The sequence below is a fragment of the Oncorhynchus tshawytscha genome, linkage group LG10 (genome assembly GCF_018296145.1).
Source record: "Oncorhynchus tshawytscha isolate Ot180627B linkage group LG10, Otsh_v2.0, whole genome shotgun sequence".
NCBI classification, from domain to species: domain Eukaryota; kingdom Metazoa; phylum Chordata; class Actinopteri; order Salmoniformes; family Salmonidae; genus Oncorhynchus; species Oncorhynchus tshawytscha.
The window spans coordinates 29,793,327-29,807,006 of record NC_056438.1 but is presented as its reverse complement, the minus strand read 5'-3'; the positions used below and the strand labels follow the sequence as shown (position 1 = coordinate 29,807,006).

Sequence of the window (13,680 nt, the reverse complement as noted above, 5' to 3'; positions counted from 1 at the left end):
AAGTTAAAGTACCTCAAATAAAATAAATAGAACGAGGTCTAACCCTATGATAGAGTTGTATGAATACATCATTTTTTTGTTATTGACTAAATTCTAGAGATTTTATTAACATTTTGGATTTCAAGTAAAAAATATATTGCATTTGGGGACAGATTTCAAATATTTGTTTTTGTGTTATGTCAAATTTACCAGAGAGTATTTCAGTAGGTTTGTTTTCATTTGAATAATAACATATTACATCTGTCATTGTAAATACATGGTTCTTATTAATGAAATTAAACATGTAATTACTTACTCCAAAATAACTTTACAATGTGCATAATAGTTTCGCCTTCTTTATCACAAAAAAGGAATATGACCTCTAATTCCATGAGTTTTTCAAATTGAACTAAGCAAGTCAGTTAAGAAAAAAATATTATTTACAATGACAGCCTAGGCACTCCCTTGTTCAGGGACAGATTCGATCTAGCAACCTTTCGGTTTCTGGCCCAACGCTCTAATCACTAGACTACCTGCTGCCGCAACCAAGTTATTGCACAGGTATATTTTGTGCAAGATTCTAAAGTGAAATTATGTAACTTTTTGTATATGCAACATTTGTGAGGGAAAACAAAGCTTTCTTCCATTCATTTTCAGTAATATGTGCATTCCAGAAGAATTTCCCTCTAGGAGAGATCTTGAAAAAGTTCCCTAAAAAAGTATTATTACATTCCTTGTCCAGCAGGGGGCAACCTTCTAACATAAACTGTGCATATTCTTGATGTGTTCTACGAAACACAAATTTGATTTCATTAAGTCCTGAAGGTATTGCTTGCATACAGAATTACATTCTGTATAATGTATTGGGAATTGATATGTTTCTAAGAACGTAATATAAGAGAGTATATTCCCTTCTTTATCAAATAAATCAAGCACAACATTTGTATTTCTTTCAAACCACTTATGGAAGAATAAAGATTTGTTTTTAACAATAGTATATGTGTTGCTCCACAGAAGTGTTTTGTGTGTGTGAGAAGTTGTGAACGTAACATAGTTTCCAGGCTAAAAGGGCTTGTTCATGAAATTTGGACCGTTTGATGGATATTTTTGCAGGAGAATAGTTGCACTTCCATAACAATTGAAGACCATCCAATTTCATAAAAATATGACAGGGAATGAAGTACCATATGGGGTCAGAGCTAAGCATACATCTTTTAATCCAGTTTACCTTAAAGGTATTGTTGAAATCAATGAAATCAAGCTCACCATCAGTTCTTTGGTTTGATATTACAGATTTCTTAAATCGATGCGGTTTATTTTTCCATATAAAGTCTAGAAAGGTTTTGTTGATATCTTAGCTGGTTTGATCATCTTCAAATAAGGATATAACGGGGTAGACAAACGTGACAAATCCTATGCTTTGGATAATAAAACCCTTCGAACAATAGAGAGGTCAACGCTGGAACCAGTTTTTAAAGATGGATTTTGTTTTCTTTCATCTCTGAGAGAAATTGAGATGTTGACGGATAATATGTTTTTTTGGCCACTAAATATTTCACATTATCTTTCACTGGAATATTCTCAATAGATTGGTCATTTGAGTTACGGAGGGAATTTTTCCCCCGCATTTATTTAAGTTCCAGACCAGAAGCTGAGGAGAATGATTTGATAATATTTGGTGCAATAGCAACTTCATACTTGTCTTTTAGAAACAGAGTTGTATCATCTACTAACTGAGATATTTGTATTTATTTTCCAAATAGTGAAATACCTTTTAATTCAGGGTTGTTTAAAATGAAAATAGATAGCAATTCTACAACTAAAATGAATAAGAAAGCTGAAATAGGGCAACCCTGGCATACACTATGGTGAACATTAAATATTTTAGATGTGTTACAATTGATCATAATAGAACTACAGTATTAACACATATATATATATATATATATATATATATTATTTATTTATTTAACCTTTATTTAACTAGGCAAGTCAGGAACAAATTCTTATTTACAATGACGGCTTACCCCAGCCAAACCCGGACGATGCTGGGCCAATTTTGCACCGCCATATGGGACTCCCAATCAACGCCCGGATGTGATACTATAATAACAGAGACCAAGCTAGTCCCGAAACCAAAAGTGTACAACGAATGTATTAGTCATTTGTGTTCTATTGTATCAAATGCCTTACAAAAGTCGAGGAATAAAATAATAGCCTCAGATTCAATTGAATCAGCATAATCAAGTCTGAAACTAATCTAATGTTTCAGCTGATGTGGCGACATTTCATGAAACCAGTTTGGTTAATAAGGTGCTTTAGGCCCATTTTAAGTCCATTAGCGTATGCCAAGTTATCAATATGTATTATAATATGTATTTAATAATGTAATAGGTCTCCAATTATCTATGAAAAGGGGATCTTTATCAGGTTTTGCTATTACGAAAATAACCCCATGCCCCACGGTAGTAATCATCTCACCCTTAGCTAGGCATTCTTGGAACGTGTTGAATACTGGTTCCTCTAAATGTTCCCAAAAGTGTAAATACAATTCCACAGAAAGACCGTCTCTTTCAGGTGCTTTGCCCTTCTTCATATATTTAAGAGCATCTCTAATCTCAACTATAGAGAACTCACCTTCACATATGGACTTTTTAAAATTTAACTAGGCAAGTCAGTTAAGAACAAATTATTATTTACAATGACAGCCTACCCCGGCCAAACCCGGACGACGCTGGGCCAATTGTGCACCGCCCTATGGGATTCGCAATCACAGCCGGATGTGATGCAGCCTGGATTCACACCAGAGACTGAGGTGACCCTTCTTACACTGAGATGCAGTGCCTTAGAACGCTGCACCACTCGGGCGCAAATCAAATAAATACAAAATATGGACTTGAACTCATCAGAAATAATTGGAACATGACCTTGGATGTGTTTCATAAAATGTTCACATTCAATATCATTAAAACTAGATTTATACAGATTTCCTTCGAAAGAATACACAACGTCTGAGATGACCTTAGGATTCTTACTGTCAAGTTCTGACCTTAGTTCCTTTGTGATGTCTTTTTTTTTAGTATGGTCAGGGTGTGATTTGGCTGGGCAGTCTATGTTCTTTTTTCTATGATTTGGTATTTCTGTGTTTGGCCTGGTATGGTTCTCAATCAGAGGCAGCTGTCAATCGTTGTCCCTGATTGAAAATCATACTTAGGCAGCCTGTTTTCACCCTTGAGTTGTGGGTGATTATTTTTCTGTCTAGTGTGTCGTGCACCTGACGGAGCTGTTTCGGTTGTGCTTTTTTTGTTTCTTTCTTTGATAGTGTTCAGTCGAAATAAATAACATGAACAAGTACCACGCTGCGCTTTGGTCCTCACCTTCTTCCACCGACGACCGTTACACTTACACAAGTTATTGTCAATATTTAAGGCAGAAAGAGATTTTATCTTATAGTTCCTTTTTTCAAGAGCAAAAAAAAAATTCTAGAGTTTTTCTTACCCTCCTCAACCCATTTTGCTCCAGATCTAATGAAGGCCCCTATAGCTAAATGCATGTACATTTGATCTAGTTCCATTTCAGACGTTTTCGAATCTGTTTCTTCCTCTGCAGAAAGGGTATAGTTTTCTAAAATAACATTTTATTTATTCATAAGCTCATCTTCTTTCAAACATTTTTGCTTGTTTAGTTCCTTACTGTATGTAATGGTGATAGATCTTACTTTGAATGTAAGTGTTTCCTAGTTACTTCAATGCTTTGGTTCTAAATCATTTCAATTAAATGGGTCTGTGAAAAAATAAAGAATCTGTCAGTGTGAGCTAGAGATATCTATTATTTTTGCATTGGATGTGTCTTAATCCACTGCATCCGCCTATATCGCACTTCCGTGTCTGAGGTGAAAGGTGACAGAGGTAGAGCGGTGTTTGAGACATCCTGAAAACGGTCTTCTCACAAAATCGTCTATAGCGTCTGAAAGGTTTGGTCTTCCCACTAATATGACCTGTGCAAAGGTGAGACTCTCACGAACACATACAGGCCTCATAAGACTCGTCTGAAGGTCCCCTGGTACCAGTTGAACATTTTTAAAAGTATTTATGGAGACTGTTTAGTACCAAAAATAAGGGGTTAGATACATATAATTTTTTTAAATAAATGTTTCCTGATCTTTCTTATATCTCTCAGATATAGAACAGACATTTCAGAACAAACTTCTCTTAGGTCTTTTTTGGGACTATCTGTTGTTCCATGTAGTGAATCTGTTATTCAATATGTTTGTATGGGCTAATAGCAGTAAGGCCAAACATTATTTTCCAGATTTTTTATACTTTAAGGGGTCTTAAAATTCAAAATCAAATAGCTAAACGATCCCTGGTTATGACCTTAAAATAATTCCATATACACTATATGTCCAAAAGTATGTGGACACCTGCTCGTCGAACATTTCATTCCAAAATGGCGTAGGTCCCCCCTTTGCTGCTCTAACACTCTTCTGGGAAGGCTTTCCACTATGTTAGAATTTTGCTGAGGGGACTTGCTTCTATTCAGCCACAAGAGCATTAGTGAGGTTGGGCACTGATGAAGGCTCACAGTCGGCGTTCCAATTCATCCCAAAAGTGTTCGATGGGCTTGAGGTCAGGGCTCTGTACAGGCCAGTCAAGTTCTTCCACACCGATCTCGACAAATCATTTCTGTGTGGACCTCGATTTGTGCACTGGGCATTGTCATGCTAAAACAGGAAAGGGCCTTCCACAAACTGTTGTCACAAAGTTGGGAGCACAGAATCATCTAGAATGTCATTGTATGCTGTAGGGTTAAGATTTCCCTAAGGGGAACTAAGGGGCCTAGCCCAAACAATGAAAAACAGCCCAAGACCATTATTCCTCATCCACCAAACTTTACAGTTGGCACAATGTATTGGGGCAGGTAGCGTTCTCCTGGCATCCGCCAAACCCAGATTCGTCCTTTGGACGGCCAGACTGTGAAGTGTGATTCATAATTTCAGAGAACGCGTTTCCACTTATCCAGAGAACAATGGCAGCGAGCTTTACACCAATCGAGCCAACACTTGGCATTGTGCATGGTGATCTTAGGCTTGTGTGCGGCTGCTCGTCCATGGAAATCTATTTTATGAAGCTCCAGACGAACAGTTATTGTGCTGACGTTGCTTCGGTAGTGAGTGTTGCAACTGAGGACAGTCTTTTCTGTGAGCTTGTGTGGCCTCAAACTGCGCGGCTGAGCCGTTGTTGCTCCTAGACGTTCCCACTTAACATTAACAGTACTTACAGTACCGGGGAAGCTCTAGCAGGGCAAACATTTTACAAACTGATTTGTTGGAAAGGTGGCATCCTATGACGGTGCCACGTTGAAAGTCACTGAGCTCTTCAGTGAGGCCATTCTACTGCCAATGTTTGTCTACGGAGATTGCATGGCTTTGTGCTCAATTTTATACACCTGTCCGCAATGGGTGTGGCTTAAATAGCCGAATCCACTAATTTGAACGGGTGTCCACATACTTTTGTTTATATAGTGTAGCTTAGTAGAACCCCACCCCCCTGGCTTAGACAGGGCTTAGACTCTTATGGGTCAATGCTAGATACATGCAACATGGATCTATTATGTTATGGAAATGTTTGAAGACTTTGAAAATCATTCTTATTTTCTCCCCTTTGTAAAATAATCACATGGATCTAACACAGTTGGTGATATGAAAGTAGCAGCTATCTATTACAGTGTCTTCACTTATGGCAAATCATCTGCACCTTCAAAAAGAGCCACAGTATCAGTTTGGTTGAGTATGTATGTACCACACAAAACCATCAATAGATGGCAGTATTACATTGAAATAGCTCTTCCATTACCTGGACACACGCCAGGCATGGGCAACTTTGATGGGAGTGGGTCTGCATACCCACCCTGCAGTCAGAGCTGGCCCTAGCCTTGTGGGGGCCATAAGCGAAACGTTTCCAGTTCCTATTCCTGACATAGACTAACCTGTAAACATAGCATTGGGAGAATAAACAGTAACAGTTTCCATCAGACTGCTTTCTTGACTAATACCAGACATGTATCAATCCCACGCACACAAAGTCACACACCCACTCCAACACGACAAACATCCCCTGCACGCGTCAGCATTTTCTTTCTCAATCAATCTTCCTACACTGAATTAGGTATCTTTCTCATGTCTTTAAGTGAAACACTGTTTATCACCTGATCCTAAATCAGATATAGAAAGGGGGGGGGGTGCCTGCTTAATAACTCAGCCACAATTAATCTAGGACCAGAGGAACAGACCACACCGTGTCTCCTCTCTCTCTCCTTATTGCAATACTGCGCTGCTATAAATCTGTCAGCAGCTATGGTACTATTACATGGGTAACAGGGAAGAGTAGAGGATCCAGCCTGTGACCTGTCATGCGCTGTCACAAACAGTATTGATCTAAGAACTGTCAGTGAAACTCCTGCCCTGTGATTGTGTCGCTGACACTTGGACCTAGGAGACGGTAGCATATTACAGAGATCTGGAATAAGTCCCAAATGACACCCTATTCCTATGAGACCTGGTCAGCCCTAGCTAAAAGTAAAGCTTAACATTATTCAAAACCAGTGCACTAAGTATGCACCTTCTTCCATATGGACACATAGGGAATACGGTAGCATTTGGAACTCACCCAGAGACAAACAATACACATTCAATTTACACACACCCTCAAAAAGACTCGAGAGAAGAATGGTTGTGTTTTAAATCACGGATAGAATGCTGGGAGGACTAGATTACCTTGAACAGTTATCAATAAATGATATGTTGCTAATGAACATGGAAAAACTCATCTGTAACACTGATAGCCTTGTTTGAAAGTTGCAATATAATGACCACAGGCTAGCTACCACAGTTAAAGTAATAGAAGCTGACTTGCAGCCCGGCTACTATCGAGTGCAATGAGAGCTGAAGAGCGTTTCATGTCTATACAGACTAGTTGAAATGTAGTACCTCCTGCAGCCATGCTGGAACAGAATACACAGTTAGAAACATTGATTTGAAGTCCCTCGGGGACATTGATACCATGAAATGTTACGCGTAGTGCTTCATTTTTACCAGAGGCCATTTCAACTCCCTGTTAAGGATCTGAGAGAAAAAGCCCTCTGGTCTCTTGATGTAGGCTATTGCATAACTAGGGCTTTTCATAGTCCGGTCATGTGGTTAAAAAAAAAATAAGAAAGAAAACACACGGCCCTAACAATAAGACATGCTAATAAGACATGCTAATAAGACATGCTAATAAGACATGCTAATGTTCTCTCAGCGTTGAGGAAGTGTTTTAGAGAACCGAGCATTGGCAAAAGACAGACAGACACACTGCAGACACATACATTATATTCACTTCTAAACCATGATACTTCAAAAAATATCTTCACTAACTTACTTTTGCCAGAGACGTTCAAGGTTAACACAAAAGTCGATGGGCAGTAATGTTATGAAGTCAGGTATCCATTTTCATTCAGGCTCCTGAACCCTTGAGAGTCTTGGTGCTTGTAAAACAGTGTCTCAATATTGGAACCCCTCCAGCTTAATTCAATTGAGTATTCAGACGAATGGATCTTGAGAAACATGGCCCAAAAAAGCTTCAAGGATATATTATTCGCAATTTACCTTTCAATGTTCTGCCGAAGTCTGACCGAATTCCCATGGGAATCAATTTTTGTTTTGGGCAGGGAATATCACTTTGCTCATGACAAAAACCTAGTTTTTATGGCAGCATAACTTGTCCGTAAAACACACTTTACACATGTTACGCCCGCACCCACAAACGCACGCATGCACAGACGCACAAACACACTCTGAACACACACACACTCTGAACAACAGCCATTATTCCAGATGAAGGAGAGGAGTTTGTGACAGTCCAATAATAACACCACGGGGAAATCATCGGTGTTGTTTGTGATGTAGAGTAATGGAGTAGTGGTACTAGTATCTGTGTCTTGGTGGTTATGGTCAAGTGCTGCAAAGAAGGACCTAGAACAGCTGCAGTTGGCCCAGAACAGAGCAGCACATCTTTGCCCTTACAATGTACACAGGGGGCTTATGTCAACAACATGCATGTCAGTCTCTCTTGGCTCAAAGTATAGGAAAGATTGACTGCATCATTTTTTAAAAATATATATTATTATGTTCAAAATTCAAAATTCTGTATAATCAACTAGCTCTGACAGAAATACTTACCCCACCATACATGCCACCAGGTGTTTATTCACAGTCCCCAAATCCTGACCGAATTGAAGGCGACGCACAGTAAGTTGACGTCGCTTTTATATCCAATAGTTCTTCCCGGCTGTATGTAATAACACTTGAGATTTTCTGGGATAACAATGTAAGAAATAATACATTAAAAAAACAAATTACTGCATATTTTCCTAAGGACCTGAAGCTCGGAGACCATCTCTGTACCACCATCTTAAAACTTAAACGATTCTGCAACAGCTGGTGCTCTCATGCATGTTTCAGTGTTATTTGCCTCGAAGCGAGCATAGAAGTAGTTTAGCTCGTCTGGTAGGCTTGTGTTACTGGGCAGCTCTAGTCTTTGCGTCCCTTTGTAGTCTGTAATGGTTTGCAAGCCCTGACACATCCGACGAGCGTCAGAGCCAGTGTAGTACAATTCAATCTTAGTCCTGTATTGACGCTTTGCCTGTTTGATGGTTCGTCGGAGGGCATAGCGGGATTTCTTATAGGCTTCCGGGTTAGAGTCCCGCTCCTTGAGAGCGGCAGCTCTAGCCTTGAGTTCAGTGCGGATGCTGCCTGTAATCCATGGTTTCTGTTTGGGGTATGTACGTACGGTCACTATGAGGACGACATCATCAATGCACTCATTGATGAAGCCAATGACTGATGTGGTGTACTCCTCAATGCCATCGGAGGAATCCTGGAACATTTTCCAGTCTGTGCTAGCAAAACAGTCCTGTAGCTTAGCATCTGCTTCATCTGACCACTTTTTTATTCATCTAGTTACCTGCTTTAATTTTAGCATGTAAGCAGGTATCAGGAGGATAGAATTATGGTCAGATTTGCCAAATGGAGGGTGAGGGAGAGCTTTGTATGCGTCTCTTTGTGTGGAGTACAGGTGGTCCAGAGTTATTTTTCCTCTGGTTGCACATTTAACCTCTTCAACCTCCTCATGCTGATAGAAATTTGGTAAAATGGATTTAAGTTTCCCTGCAATAAAGTCCTAGGAGCGCCGCCTCTGGGTGTTTTCTTGTTTGCTTATGGCGGAATACAGCTCATTCAATGCTGTCTTAGTGCTCGTAAGACCATGATGCCTGTCCAACAAGGTAAGAGGTGAGGAAGAGAATAAGATAGAAAATGGATGAGGGAAAGTCTCACTCTCACAATCTCTAGATCTATATCTATCTATCTATCTATCTATCTATCTATCTATCTATCCATCTATCTAGTTCAATGAATGTGATATTCTGCCCAGTCATGGGTGAGGTCATCCTGTGGTAGCGTCTAGTTCTCAGAGGGCTGGTCAGATCCATGGCACAGTGCCATGGCCATGCCCTCACACCAGCCCTGGGAAGGCTCCCTAAGGCCTGGTACACAGTGATACAGTGACAAGCCCTGTCTTTGTGGTAACTGAGAATCAGAGACAACTCCTCACCCGAGAAAGGGAGAGGGAGTGACAGAAAGAGAGTTGGGAGGGGGGACAGAGATAGGGGGGAGAGACAGACAGAGAGAGCGGAGGGTAGGGGTGGGGGGGTCAAAAGTCAGAAAGAGAATGAAGAGGAGAAAAAGAGAGAAGACAGAAAGAGAGAGAGGGCATGCTCCTCTCTCTCACCTCCCTGAGAGGAATACTGATCTCCGGACCAACAACAATGCCTTTGTTCTCATGGAAACGCTGTGTGGTACAGTATGTAGTTGCGTTATTCATGTGATTGATTGTAATGACGAGAAGATTACTGTTTGGAATTACAGAATGTTGACTGATTGCTACATTAAATGTGGGCAGCAGAATGCTGCAATACAAGCCTGTGAGATGGCTAGTATGTGTGGTAAGAACACCGTCAATCAAGTGCTTCAAGAATGCAAGTCTGACTTGGTCCTGGAGAAGACCCATCACAGGTCAAAACATCTGTCTAATAAAAGAAAAGCACGTGTGGTAATGCAATGCATAAGGATGCATGTTCATTTTGTTTGCTTTGGGCTGTTCAAGCCAGCATCTGTCATGTTTTCTCTGCATGGATATTACAACTAAAGTTTTCTGAGTTCTTAACATTGAAACGGACATATCTATAAATAACTAACAGAGAGTTTAACCAGGGCAGACAGCTGTCAGTCAATATGAGTAGCTGGATCAATATGATGCTGGTACTATAATCATTACCCTTCCAATCAATAAGACATTATCCTAATTCATATAGCAATGCTGTTCTCTTGGGACAGTTTTTTGAGAAGAATAGGTTTTATCAAACAAATCTATAACCCAATGGGCAAACACTGGTTGAATCAACATTGTTTCCACGTCATTTCAATGAAATTGCACTGAACCAACGCGGAATAGATGTTGAATTGACGTCTGTTTCCGGTGGGAAAGTTACTGCAATGCATTAAGAGCCTTTGACTATAGAAATTATGCTCATCATTTTTTATAATGTACTGCATTTTCCCAAAGGTGCTTTGCAACAGGGCTGCAAAGAAGTGGGTAAAATGCTTATGGAAACATACAGGGCAAAGCATATACCAGTAGTGTAGACAAAGTACTTGGAAAACTGTGGTTTTGCAATGCACTGAAGACATGAAGATTATTCGTCAATTTTAGATGCGTTTCAATGTGCTGCAATGTCATGATGTTATATTCTTACCATTAAGCATTGCGTCAACGTTGCAATAGTGTTGGTGGAATGTCCTGAGAGTGCCCTGACACTGAAAGACAGTAAATGTGTAGAGTTGAAGGTAGTGGAAAACACTTACTGTATATGTACCAGCGTATCAATGAGCTGGTATCCAGTCACTGAGGAGTGAACAGTAGGCTACTGGTCATGATTCACATACACAACCCCTCACTCGACAAATCACACACTAAAGAAACGTCCCTCTTTCGAATCCAAACCCCTCCCCTTAATGTTAATCACATGCTACATTCTCAGTTCCTTTCGGGTTCTTTTCAGAACAAGTTAAACATATTGGAGTTGCAAAACCTCACGCGTAAAAAATAACAAAGATATTCAACTTCCTCTTTTCCCATATACAGCCAAATTCCAACCAGGGAGATAAAAACAAGACCACTTAAACCAGTGTGGATGTGGGGAGGGATGGGAGCTGCACATCATTGAAGGGTCAGTCACCAGGTAGTAGATGGTTGTCCTTTGCGGTCTCTGCTCTGTCCTGTGACAACCGACAGGGCCAACATCCCCGTTATTTGCAAGAGGAAGAAACGCAGGTACAGGGGACACAGAGCGGGATGCCTCGTCAGGACCCGCAGAAGGCGAGTGGGAAAGCTGCCGTTACCGTCAATATTACTCGCCAACATGCAATCATTAGACAATAAATTAGACGGGGTACAATCACAAATATCCTACCAACGGGACATCAAAAACTGTAATATCCTACGTGTCACCGAATCGTGGCTGAAAGACGACATTGATATTCATCTAGTGGGATATACGCTGCACCGGCAAGATAAAACAGCACAATCCGGTAAGACAAGGGGTGGGTGGTCTGTGCATATATGTAAACAACAGCTGGTGCACAAAATCTGAGGAAGTCTTTAGATTTTGCTCGCCTGAAGTAGAGTATATTGTGATAAATTGCAGGCCACACTAGTTTCCTAGGGAGTTTTCAGCGATCATTTTCGTGGCTGTTTATTTACCACAACAAACAGATGCTGGAACTAAGACCGCACTCAGTCAGCTGTATAAGGAAATAAGCAAACAGGAAACCACTCACCCAGAGGCGGCGCTCTGGGTGAGTGGTTTCCTGTTTGAGTGGTTTCCAGACTTTAATGCAGGGAAACTTAAATCAGTTCTACCAAATCTCTATCAACATGTTAAATGTGTAACCAGAGGGAAAGAAATTCTAGATCACCTGTACTCCACATACAGAGACGCGTGCAAAGCTCTCCCTCGCCCTCCATTTGGTAAATCCGACCACAACTCTATCCTCCACATCAGTCACTGGCTTTATCAATAAGTGCATCGAGGACGTTGTCCCCACAGTGACTCTACGTACATACCCCAACCAGAAGCCATGGATTACAGGCAACATTCACACTGAGCGAAAGGGCAGAGCTGCTGCTTTCAAGGTGCGGGACTCTAACCCGGAAGCTTACAAGAAATCCTGCTATGCCCTCCGATGAACCATCAAACAGGCAAAGCGTCAACACAGAGCTAAGATTGAATCGTACTACACCGGCTCCGATGCTCGCCTTATGTGGCAAGACCTGCAAGCTATTACAGACTACAAAGGGAAGCAGAGCAGCGAGCTGCCCAGTGACACGAGCCTACCAGATGAGCTAAATCACTTCTATGCTCGCTTCGAGGCAAGCAACAGTGAGGCATGCATGAGAGCATCAGCTGTTCTGGACGACTGTGTGATCATGCTCTCCGTAGCCGTCGTGAGTAAGACCTTTAAACAGGTCAACATACACAAGGCTGTGGGGCCAGATGGATTACCAGGACGTGTGCTCCGGGCGTGTGCTGACCAACTGGCAGGTGTCTTCACTGACATTTTCAACATGTCCCTGATTGAGTCTGTAATACCAACATGTTTCAAGCAGACCACCATAGTCCCTGTGCCCAAGAACACAAAGGCAACCTGCCTAAATGACTACAGACCCGTAGCACTCACGTCCGTAGCCATGAAGTGCTTTGAAAGGCTGGTAATGGCTCACATTAACACCATTATCCCAGAAACCCTAGAACCACCCCAATTTGCATACCGCCCAAACCGATCCACAGATAATGCAATCTCTATTGCACTCCACACTGCCCTTTCCCACCTGGAGAAAAGGAACACTTATGTGAGAATTCTATGCGTTGACTACAGCTCAGCGTTCAACACCATAGTATCCTCAAAGCTCATCACTAAGCTAAGGATCCTGGGACTAAACACCTCCCTCTGAAACTGGATCCTGGACTTCCTGATGGGCCGCCCCCAGGTGGTTAGATTAGGTAGCAACACATCTTCCACGCTGATCCTGATCCTCAACACTGGATTTGGCATGGATCCTGAGATCCTCAAAAGGTTCTACAGCTGCAACATCGAGAGCATCCTGACCGGTTGCATCACTGCCTGGTACAGCAATTGCTCGGCCTCCGACTGCAAGGCACTTCAGAAGGTAGTGCGTACGGCCCAGTACATCACTGGGGCTAAGCTGCCTGCCATCCAGGACCTCTACACCAGGCGGTGTCAGAGGAAGGCCCTAAAAATTGTCAAAGACCCCAGCCACCCCAGGCATTGACTGTTCTCTCTACTACCGCATGGCAAGCGGTACCGGAGTGCCAAGTCTAGGACAAAAAGGCTTCTCAACAGTTTTTACCCCAAAGCCATAAGACTCCTGAACAGGTAATCAAATGGCTACCCGGACTATTTGCATTGTGTGCCCCCCCAACCCCTCTTTTTACGCTGCTGCTACTCTCTGTTCATCATATATGCATAGTCACTTTAACCATATCTACATGTACATACTACTTCAATCAGCCTGACTAACC

The 13,680-nt window shown here is 41.5% G+C and overlaps 1 protein-coding gene across 7 annotated transcripts in view; it reads right to left on the bottom strand.

The window, feature by feature from the left end:
• ank2b (ankyrin 2b, neuronal) overlaps positions 1-13,680 on the bottom strand; it is a 250,751-nt gene that overhangs the window by 195,732 nt on the left and 41,339 nt on the right. The window lies entirely within an intron of this gene.